This window comes from Antechinus flavipes, chromosome 1 (genome assembly GCF_016432865.1).
Source record: "Antechinus flavipes isolate AdamAnt ecotype Samford, QLD, Australia chromosome 1, AdamAnt_v2, whole genome shotgun sequence".
NCBI lineage: Eukaryota > Metazoa > Chordata > Mammalia > Dasyuromorphia > Dasyuridae > Antechinus > Antechinus flavipes.
Genome location: NC_067398.1, coordinates 20,162,420 through 20,174,501, shown reverse-complemented (window position 1 = coordinate 20,174,501; position 12,082 = coordinate 20,162,420). Strand labels below are relative to the sequence as shown.

The 12,082-nt window shown below is 35.7% G+C and overlaps 1 pseudogene; it reads left to right on the top strand.

The window, feature by feature from the left end:
* The first annotated feature begins 483 nt into the window (after nucleotides 1–483).
* LOC127543936 (creatine kinase B-type-like) lies at nucleotides 484–1,825 on the top strand (annotated as a pseudogene).
* Nucleotides 1,826–12,082: the final 10,257 nt, after the last annotated feature.

Below are 12,082 nucleotides of genomic sequence, written 5' to 3'. Positions count from 1 at the left end.
ATTTGAGGGGTTTTATGCATATGCATTTAAGAAAAACTTCTCTGATGACCATTGAGGTCCTCTTTAACTCTTGAAATTCTATGTTATTTGGGTGCATTAAACTGAATAGCAGCATTCAGAATCTGTCACTGGAAATAAAAATCTCAGCATTGAAGCGAGATTAAGAAACAAACAAAACAAAAAGACAAAAACAAAACACAAGACACAAAAAAGGAGGGGAGGAAGGGAAGGAGTCTGCTTTATTCATTGATTTCCTGTGATCCTTTATGCTTTTGAAGTAGCTTTGAAACTACTCTCACAAGATTCATAATCTTTTTTTCCCCCAGAACTCTTTTTTTACTTTGTTCTTTACATTTTAGAGCAGAAATGTATATTTTCCACAAATCATGTTAAAAGTTACTTTTTTGGTGACTGCCCAGCTCAAAGTGGCCTGAGATTATAGTGCAGCAGCCATGGCAAAGGCAACATCATCTTCTGTGATTCCCTGGGACACCCTCGCCTCCTGCCATTGTGCCATTCTCCAACAGCCACAATGTACTGAAGTCCCGCTACCTTACAGAGGAGGAATATCCCTACCTTTCCTTGCACAACAACCATGTGGCTAAGGTGCTGATCCCAGAACTCTGTGAAAAACTGTGGCTCCTTCATCCTGGATGAAGTCATCCAGACCGATGTGGACAACCCAGGTCACCCATTCATCATGACTGTGAGCTGTGTGTGGCTGGAGAGCTATGATGTGTTCAAGGACATTGAGGACTGCCATGATGAGCAAAAGACTGATCTTAACCCTGACCATCTTCAGGGTGGTGATGACCTGGATCCTAAAACTCTGTGCTGAGTTCTTGCATTCAGACTGGGGGTTCTGCCTGTCCCCAAATTGTAGCTGTCAAGTGCCATGCCATCGAGAAGTTCTCTGTGGAACTCTGGCCAGCCAGGAAGATGACCTGAAAGGAAAGTACCATATTTTGAAGAACATGAACAAACAGGAACAGCAGCAGCTACTTGATGACCACTTCATCTACAATAAGCCCCCCCCGGCTTGGCATCTGGCACATACCAAGACTGGCCTGATGGCAGGGGCATTTGGCACCTTGACAAGATCTTTCTGGTATGGGTCAAGGAGGAAGATCACCTGAAAGTTATATCCATGCAGAAGGGAGGTATTCACACATTTCTGCATCAGGTTCACCCAGATTGAAACCCTTTTTAAGACCAAGAGCTACGAGTTCATAGAGACTCTCACTTGGGCTATATCCTGGCCTGTCCCCCAACCTGGGCACAGGCCTATGTGTGGGTATCCACACATAGAAGTTTAGTGAGGCTGAAGAAAAGGGGGACAGGGTGTGGACACAGCAGCGGGGGTGGTATCTTTGACATCTCCAATGCTGACCAACTGAGCTTTTCAGAGGTAGAGTTGGTACAGATGGTGGTAGATGTTGTGAAGTTGCTCATTGAAATGGAGAAGCGTTTGGAGCAGGGCCAGTCTATCGATGAACTTATGCCAGCCCAGAAATGAGCAGCCGGCCACCTGAATTCTCTGCTTCCTAATTTATTGCATGAATGAATAGCCACCATCCTTCCTGCGTGTGGTGCCCCGGGGGCCTCCAGATGCAGCCCACCTAATCATGCTGTAGAGAAGTCTTCCTCCCATCCTTTGGTGTTAGTTTCAATTTTTTATGGCTGAGATGTTGCTAAATGCTCAAATAATAAACTATTGTTTTGGCCTGACCCAGATCTCAGGGCAAAGAAGAATTACTTTTTTTATTTTATTAAATATTTTATTATTACACATAAAATCATCTTTAAATTCTTATGTTCAAAATTCTCTTTCTCTCTCTCACCCCTTCCTCCCTGCCCCTTGTCTTTGAAAAGGCAAGCAATGTACATTATTGCTATTACTGTGTACAAAGTTCTTCTGATTCTGTTCACTTTGTATCAGTTCATTCAAGTCTTCTCAAGTTTTTTTTTTTCCTGAAACCATCTTGCTCATTACTTTTTTTTAATAATTATAACTTTTTGTTGACAAAACCCATGCCTGGGTAATTTTTTACAACATTATACCTTTCACTCACTTCTGTTCCGACTTTTCCCCTCCCTCTCTCCATCCCCACCCCCAGATGTCAAGCAGTCCTATATATGTTAAATAGGTCACAGTATATCCTAGATACAATATATGTGTGCAGAACGGAACAGTTCTCTTGTTGCACAGGGAGAATTGGATTCAGAAGGTAAAAATAACCCGGGAAGAAAAACAAAAATGCAGTTTGCATTCATTTCCCAGTGTTCTTCCTTTGAATGTAGCTGCTTCTGTCCATCACTGATCAATTGAAACTGAATTAGATCTTCTCTTTGTTGAAAAAATCCACTTCCATCAGAATACATCCTCATACAGTATTGTTGTTAAAATGTATAATGATCTCTTGGTTCTGCTCATTTCACTTAGTATCAGTTCATGTAAGTCTCTCCAAGCCTCTCTGTATTCATCCTGCTGGTCATTTCTTATAGAACAATAATATTCCATAACATTCATATGCCACAATTTATCTAACCATTCTCCAATTGATGGGCATCCATTCAATTTCCAGTTTCTGGCCATTACAAACAGGGCTGCCACAAACATTTTGGCACATATAGGTCCCTTTCCCTTCTTTAGTATCTCTTTGGGGTATAAGCCCAGTAATCTGCTCATTATTTTTTATAGCCAAACAGTATTACATCTTAATCATATATCACAACTTGTTCATCCACTCCTTTGAAGGACATCCCTTTCATTTCCAATTCTTTGTCACCACCAAAAGAGTTGCTATAATTATTTTTTGTACCAACAGATTTTCTTTCCTATATTTTGATCTGTTTGACATACAGACCTAGTAGTGGTATTGCTGGGTTAAATATTGTGTACAGTTTTATAACCTTTTTGGCATAGTTCCAAATTGCTTTTCAGAGTGGTTGGATAGTTCACAACTCTACCAATAGTGCATTAGTGTCCTGATTTTCCAATATTCCCTCTAGCATTTTTATTTTTTCTATCATGCTAGCCAATCTGATAGAAGTGAGATAGTACCTCAGAATTGTTTTGATTTGCATTTCTATGATAAGTAGTAAATTAGAGCATTTTTTCATGTGACTATTGACAACATTGATTTCTTCTAAAAACTGGCTGTTCATACTCTTTGACCATCATTTGAGAAAATGGCTCTTTTTGTTAAAAAACAAATTTGACTTATGTAGTTGAGAAACTTATTGCAAAAACATTTTATTCTTTTTATTTTATTGTTTTTTTTTTCTAATTTGGCTGCCTTGATTTTGTTTGTGCAATTTTAATTTCATGAATTAAAATTATCTATTTTATTTCCAGTGATCTCCTCTAGCTCATTTTTGGTTGTTATCTCTCTACTTATCCATAGATTTGACAGGTACATTTTTTCATGCTCTCCTAATTTTCTTATGATATTATTTTTATGTCTTGGTCAATTATTCATTTTGTCCTCATCTTGATATTTAGTGTGAGATGTTGGTCTGTGCCTCGTTTCTGCCAAACTGCCTTCCAATTTTTCAGTAGTTTTTGAAAAATGTTGAATACTTACTCCAAAAGTTTGGTTCTTTGGGTTTATCAAATACCATAATACTATGGTTATTTGCCACTGTGCATAGTGTACCTAATCTACTCCCCTGATCCACAGCTCTATTTCTTAGCCACTATCAAATTATTTTGATTAATGTGACTTTGTAATATAATTTGAAATCTGGACTCTTCTAGTTCACCCTTCTTCACAAATTTTTAATTAATTTTCTTAATCTCCTTGATTTTTTGTTCTTCCAGATGAATTTTTAGCTACTTTTTCTAGATCTGTACAATAATTCTTTGGTAGTTTGATTAGTATAGCACTGCCTAAACAAATTAATGGGAGGGTTGGTTTTATATTAACTCAGTCTACCCATCCACAATTAATATTTCTCCATTTGTTTAGATCTATCTGTGTAAGAAAGTATTTTATAATTATGTTCATATAATCTCTGGGTTTATCTTGGCAGATAGATACCCAAGTATTTTATGTTGACTTCAGTTATTTTAAATAGAATTTCTCTATCTCTTGTTGCTGGTTTTTGTTTGTAGTATATAAAAATGCTGATGATTTATCTGGGTTTATTTTATATCCTGCAACTTTGCTGAAATTGCTAATTATTTCATCTAGTTTTTTTCAGTTGATTCTCTCAGTATACTATCATATCATCTGCAAAAAGTGATAATTTTGTTTCCTCATTGCCTATTTTTATTCCTTCAATTTCTTTCTTGTTCTATTTCTATAGTTAGGATTTCTAGTACCATATTGAATAATAGTGATGATAATGGACATCTTTGTTTCACTTCAGTCTTATTGGCAAGATATCAAGCTTATCTCTGTTACAGATAATGTTTGTTCTTGATTTTAGATAGATGCTACTCATCATTTTAAGAAAAACTCCATTCTTCCTCCTCCTCCTCCTTCTTCTTCTCCTATTCCCCACCATCACCACTATCATGTTCCTCTTCTTCATCTTGTTTCTGTTCCTACTGTTGTTGCTTCTCTCCCATTTCCCTTGGAGTGAATCACTCCAGCCTCTTTTGTAAAGAGGTAACTGAGGAGATTCCCAGACTCACCATGGCTAATGAAAAGCCAAAGGAAAAAGTCAAGACTGAAAACAATGACCATATTAATTTAAAGGTGGTAGGACAACATGGTTTGGTGTGCAATTTAAGACACACACATTAGTGTGCTAGTTTACTTAGCAAACTACTAAACACACACTAGTTTACTTAGTAAACTAGTAAAAGCCTATTGTGAAAAACAGCATTTGTCATTGAGGTAGAACAGATTCCAATTTGATGGGCAACCAATCAATGAAACAGATGTTTCATTTATGTTGAATTGGAAATTGAGGATGAGGATACAATGGATGTATTCCAGCAGTAAACAGGAAGCATTTACTAAAAAGAGCACCTGCGAATCTGCTCTCAAGAAAAGCAATACATTCACAATTAGAAAAATAACATTTAGTTCATCCACATCCTGACTACTGAAGTATAGTTTTTTCTCTTCTTTGATTCCCTTTCCCCATTCCTTTATTGTACATAAAGTAACTGGTATAGGTATACAGGCATAATGTGTACTTTTATTTACTAAATGACCTCTGTTATGTTTTGATCAGTACCAAAAGGAGATGGGGAGGAGAAAAAAACAAACTGGTTCTGTGAAAATATCCCTTTTCTCCATTAAAGGCATGTTCATTCAACTTTTATCTTTAAATTCCAGCAAGTTATTTTGCTCTCACTGTTTGACACAAAAAAACTCACCCCCCAAAAAATCTTTATTTACCTTGATTGGATAATTTCACTTTTTCTTAATCATTGTGAAATCAAGGACAATTTTGTAATTTTTTTTGGTACATAGATATTACATGTAGAGCAATATTTTTTTCTCAGTAGGCGTGAATTACTGTAAAGAAATTGATTCTAAATAGTTCTCTCTTCAGGTCATTTTGTTGTTTAAATAAATTTCTTGTTTAAAGTAAACTGTTTTCTTTCATTATTTTCAAAAAACTGTTAAGAGATGTTGATGTAGAGAAACATAGTTTAATTAATTACGTTAAGAGAGAAAAGTTAAATGATTAATCTTTACTTTAAAATGTATGATCATGATAGTGATATGATATTTTTGTTGGCATTAATGATTTAAGAAGTAGTAAATGGCCTTTACAAATATATTTTCTTGTATGCTCAGTTTTTCATTGATTTCAGAAATTCAAAGAATAGTAACAGATTAAAGGAAGAAAAAAATTAAAAGACTCTATTGATTCATTTGCCCTGTAATGTTTTTAATAGAAATTGGCATTATATTTTTGTCAAAGGCATTTTTATGTCTATTGATATAATCATTTAATTTTTATTGATATAATCAATTATGTTGATAGTTTTACTTATACTGGACCAGTCTAACATTCCTGATATAAATTCCACCTGATTATAGTATATATTTATGATATATTGCTACAATCTCTTTACTAGTATTTTATTTAAAATTCACCTGAGATTCCAGAATTTGATTTGAAGTGTTATTTTAAAATTATTTGAAAGGGAATGGTGTATTGATTCATAATATCACTTAGTTAAAAATACATTAAAAAAAAACTCTGTCCATAATCCCCAACATCTTAATGAGATTACTTATAATTTTGCTAATTACCTCAAGAACAAGGTAATGAAATAATGTGATACTTGCCAGTTTCTTTCTAACCTTATGCATAGGATTTGATATACAAACTCCAAGGGTATTTCCTTCTTATTTTCATATATCTTCCTTTTACACGATTGAATTGAAGCATCAGTTTCTAATGTAGCACCTGAGAAGTGGTGGACTCCGTGGTTGGCAAAGGATTATGGTTGGATAGTTCTCATGTGTCTTTCAGCGTTGACTATATGACATGAAGGTAAATGCTCTGGTCTTCCACCTAATTCAATATATATTCACTGATTGTTCTAGTTGTCTTTGAGGCTGTTGCATGTATGAAATAAATTGATAAAATAGAGTAGTTTTGAAAAAAATGGCTCAGACCACCGAGTCCAAAATGATCTGCTAAGTATTTTTTACCAAATATTTGTAATATGCAATAATTGTTTTTGAGAGTCATGTACTTTGATTCAAATTTATTTGAATGACAGATGTGGAATGGGAAATAGCAGTATTACTGAAACTGGGTCAATGTTGGGGAATTGTATCTGAAAATTGAAACCAAGCTTATTTAATTTACAACTGAACCCAAGTAGTGGTGGAGGCTTTGGTAGATTAGACAACCTGGAGAAGGATAGCGAAGGAGAATAAATAACATTTTTCTTTGAGGAGCACTAATTTTGTATCTTTCTTATTGCATTGTCACAATCCTACCTTTTATTTTTATTTTTAACTTATGGACTAAAACACTATTTCCATAAAATAGTTACAATGAAAAGGATGATTGCACATAAAACTGCAAATCTACTAAACACAACTTACTATTCCTTTCAAATATATGAAAAAATATGATGTAAGTTTCTTTTTTCCTTCCCTCCCCCCACCTTAGAGATGTGTGTATGTGTATAAAATTGTTCAATATGTAGTTTTATTTATCTGGATACAGATAGTGTCTTCACATGTCCTTTATAGCTAATTTGGGTATTTATAATAATCAAAATAACTTATTTGTTCAAAGTCATTTTAAAACAATATTACTATTGCTGAAAACAATATTCTCTTGGTTCTGCTCATTTCGCTCTTCATTATTTCTTGCAAGTCTCCATGTTTTTTCCCTAAAATCATTGAGCTCATCATTTATTATAGTATAGTAGAATTCCATTACAATCACGTAACATAATTTGTGCAATCCTTCCCATAGGTAAGAATCCTTGCAATATGTAGTTCTTTGCCATCAGAAAAAGAGCTGCTATAAACATTTTAAAGAATATAGGTTCTTTGCCTTTTTCCTTATTTATCTTTGTAAATAGACTAAGTAGTGGTTTCTCTGGGTAAAAGAGTATATAGGTAGTTTGATTACTCTTTAGGCAAAATTCTAAATTACTCTCCAAAATGGTTGTATCAGCTCACAATTCCACCAACAAAGAATTAGTGTCTCAATTTTTCCACATCTCCTCTGAATATTTGTCATTTCCTTGATTGGTCATTTTAGTCAGTCTGGTAGGTGTAAAATGATTATCTCAAGATATGTCTTATAATATAATCGATCTCCCAATTTCCAGTCTCTTCCTCATTCAGTTATATCTCTACACAGAGGGTAACTTTAGTTTCCTAAGGCACAAACTTAACCATTTCATCTTCCCTTCCCCTTAAATCTCATTATCTCAAATGCCATATTTGCAAAGTCCTTAGCACAGTAATTGGCACTTTATGCTTAATAAATGGGTTTTTTTCTCATTTCATCTCTATTCTGGGTGATTCTCTATTGTCTTTAGAAAAAAATTAAATACTTCATGTGAACGAGAGGGTGCTCCCCAACTTGGCTATAGCTTACTTTTCAATATTGCTTTCCCCTGCCCCCACCATGTACGTGTGCACACCTAATACAAGCTAATTAACCACCAGTTAACATGGAATGACTTGCAAAGAAATGATAGTGAAATGAGCAGAACCAAGAGAACATTATATTCAGTAACAGCAATATTTTTTTAAAAATGACTTTGAACAAATACGTTATTTTGATTATTATAAATACCAAAATTAGCTATAAAGGATATATGAAGAAAAACATTATCTGCATCCAGAGAAAGAACTGCAACTTCAGAGACTGGAAGATGTCCCTTGCTTACAATGTCTTTCCCCATCATCTCTGCTGTTCAAAATCCCTTTTTCCAAATGCTTCCTTTAATTTGTTTCATTTCCTCTGTGAAACTCTTTTTGATCTCTCCTCCTTTGTACCCCAACATTTGTTCATGTTTTCTACCTTCTCAGATTTCCTTGAGTTGGACTTAGCTGCATGTGAACATGTTTAGTACTTCCCAGGGGAAGGCAAAAGGGCAAAGATGATTTCCTGTTCTGTATTTGTATGCTAATAACCTGCCCATGGCTGATATATAATGCATGTTTATTTGTTGAGATGAAAACCCAGTTTTAAAGGAAAAAAAAAACTTATTAGATAATCTCCTTTAGAATTTAAATATAGGATAGATTTTCTAAGTTGATTTGATAGTGAAGGCAGAAGTAATAAAGCCTAAAAGGCTCTGATGTCTTTTTCTAGTACTGAGGCTATAATTCTAATATTTACAATGAATTAATATATATAATATAATGTGTGTATATGTATAACTATAATGATCTATAAGTCTAATAAGTAATGTTAATATAATGTATGTCTAATAAATATATTGTATAACTTATTAGATTTGTAAAAACTTCTATATTAAATATATATTTATTAGACTTTGGACCTTTATATACATATATATGCATAAAATAGAAATACAATATTTATAATATATGCATATACTTTTATATAGCATTTATTTGACATATATTACACATTGTTGGAATCTTTACAAATTGTTAAGTCATTAGAGTTGATAGAGACAATAATTATCTAATTTAGCATGGTTCAGTATCACTGATCTGATCTTACAAGGAGATGTTTTGGGCCAGAACCTGAAACAAGGTACTAAGTAGAACTAATTGATACAATGCTTGTGTTCACATCAGTACTCATTGGAGTTCACAAGTATGGGAGATTCACAAAGCAAACTTTGTAACTTTGTGAATTCACACCTCCCTTAGGTGTGCCTCCAGAAGGAGGAGTCAACATTTGGGAGATGATATATAAGAAGCGGACTCAGTTGGGAGTTCAGCTGAATTTAGATAGAGAGAGGAGCGTCAAGCGAGTTCAGCCAGAAGCCCTCTCTGACTGAGGAGTTTTACTTCGGAACATTGACTGGGGTAGGAGAGGAGTACTCTGGGAGGAAGCTCACAAGCCCTCTCTCAGAAGCAAGACAGATTCACCTTTGTGCTGGCTGGGTTGAAGGACAAACCTTTGGATTTGGAGACATTCGGAGGGAGCTCTTGGAACCAAGCAGAGAGATACTCTAAGCTAACTGGGCTATATTGGAGGCAATAAAAGATCTGAACTTTTATCACCTGGCTGCATTTTGGGGTGATTATTACTTTCAACTGCAACTAAGGCTGCCTCCAGAAAACCTCCCCTGAGAAACCTGCTCTCCCCCAGAGAAAGCCATCATATCATATTTTAAAAGAAGAAAATCACCACAACACCTTAATTATATTATATTCATAATATATATTTATATTAGATTTATAAACCTCTATGCATATATATATATATATATACACATTAACACAATAACAATAGATACCATTTATATAACAATTTAAGGATTTAAAGCCATTTTATATATGTGTTCTTAGCATCCCATTTCATAGAAGAAACTGAGATTCACAGAAATTATATGACTTCTCTAAGTGGCTCAGCGTATAGAGTGCCAAACCTTCCTTATATTTGTAAGATGTTTATGCTTGGGGCCACATTTTTATGAAAAAAAAAGTGCTTCCTCTGTAGAAATCTTCCTCAATCAGAAATAGTTTCTCGCTTTTAAATAGCTTCCCATCTTTTTAAACACACACCCGAATTTCATTTTCCACCCCTATTTCCATTTCTTTGTACCTAGGAGGACACATCCATATTTTGCTGGCACAGAGCTTAGTACGGCCAACATAACCTCAAAGCTAAATATATCCTGTGACAACATGATGTGACGGCCGCCTCTGCTCTCCAGCCTTCCTGTTGCTTCCTTTGGGTGAGGAGGAGGAGGAAGAGGAGGCAATGACATAAGTAATGTGTCATTCTCTGTGCTTTTCATTAGCACAGGGGAAGAAGAAGTCATGATTGGTTTCCTTTCACTTCTTTTCAGACAAATGTAGGATTTTACTAAGCTTGCAATAAATTAAAGGCATCTCATTTGGGGAAGTGCCCAATGTTATCAGTAGATAAGGTTTCTAGTTATCCAGGTGTCATTGATGCTAGAATTTTACATTTCAGTGTGAATGGAAGGCTTGCCTGGCTCTAAATCAAGCATGAAGAGGATCCATAGACCCCAGGCTGGCTGCTTGCTCAGAGGCAGCGATATCTTTAGGAGTTTTGAGAAGAGAGGGGTTAAGAGCACAAGATAGTAATCTGGCACTTCGGGTGGCATTTCGAGGGCACTATTTATGTTGGTAGGAACCACCGTTGGGCTATATTTTGCTTTCTACTTTCTTTGAATAGTTTTTTTTTTTCCATTGTTTTTACCTTGGATATTTTTTCAACATGAGAAGATGTTTATTTCTTTTTATTTGAATAAGAAAAAGGATCTTCCTTTGAGGATTTGTTTTTTAGAATCCTCTGTCTGTTTTAATATATCAGGTTTCATTTTGGCCGCATCATCAGAGGAGATGAAGAGAGGAAGGGCAGAAACCAAAGGAACTGTTCTGCTTTGAAAGGCATTAACTAAATCCATGTCATCATTTTCTACCTCCTTGCTTTCCTTCCCTCCCTCCTTCCTGTCCTTCCTTCCTTCCTTCCTTCTTTTTTTTCCTTCCTTCCTTACTTCCTTTCTTCTTTCCTTTTGCCTCCTTCCCTTTCTTCCTCCCTCCTTTCCTTCCCTTTCCTTCTTTCTTTTCTTCCTTCCTTTCTTCCTTCCTTCTTCCTTCCTTCTGTTCCTTTTTTTCTTCCTCCTTCCCTCTGTCCCTTCCTACCTTTTTTTCCTCCCTCCCCCCTCCATCCTTCTCTCCCTACCTCCCTTGCTTCCTTCCTTGCTTCCTCTCACCCTTTCTTCCTCCATCCCTCCCTTTCTACCTTTGTCTCTATCTCCCTCACTCCCCCTTCTTTCATCCCTCCCTACTTTCTTTCTTCCCTCTCTTCCTTCTTTCATCCCTCCTCCTTTTCTCTTCCCTCCTTCCTTCCCCTTTCTTTCTGTCTTCCTCCCTCCTTTCCTTCCTGTCTCCCTCCCTTTCTTCCTTCCTTTCTTCCTTCCTTCTTTCCTTCCTTCCTTCTTTCCTTCTTTCCTTCCTTCCTTCCTGTTCTTGTGTTTTTTCCCTTAATATTCAAAGTCCTTATTTATATTGAGGAGAAGCAGCTATTTTAGAACTGCCTGAAACATGCCCTTGGGAAAGGAAGTGTTTGTAGTACTTAGGAAAGACCCTGGTTTGGGTGTCATTTGGACAAAGAAAGAAAGGAAGCAATACTTTGAGTCTGTTTGGTGGTATCAGATCAATACTGTCTAGACATTTTCTTATTAGGCCCTTACATTGTAGGAGCTGGTCTCGGACTATGTCACTTAAGCAAAAGGTGATGAGGTTTCATTTAAGAACAGGATGGCCCAGCCTGAGTCCTGGAAAGCTGAGGTCTCCCAGGAAATGCCAGATACACAGCACCTTAAAATTCATGCTGGCAGGGATCTTTAATGGTGGATCTTTAATGGTCCCTTAATTTTACAGGTGAGGAAATTGAGATCCAGAGATTTTTAATGACTTATCATAAGCTCACATGGTTAGTGAATGACAGATGCAGG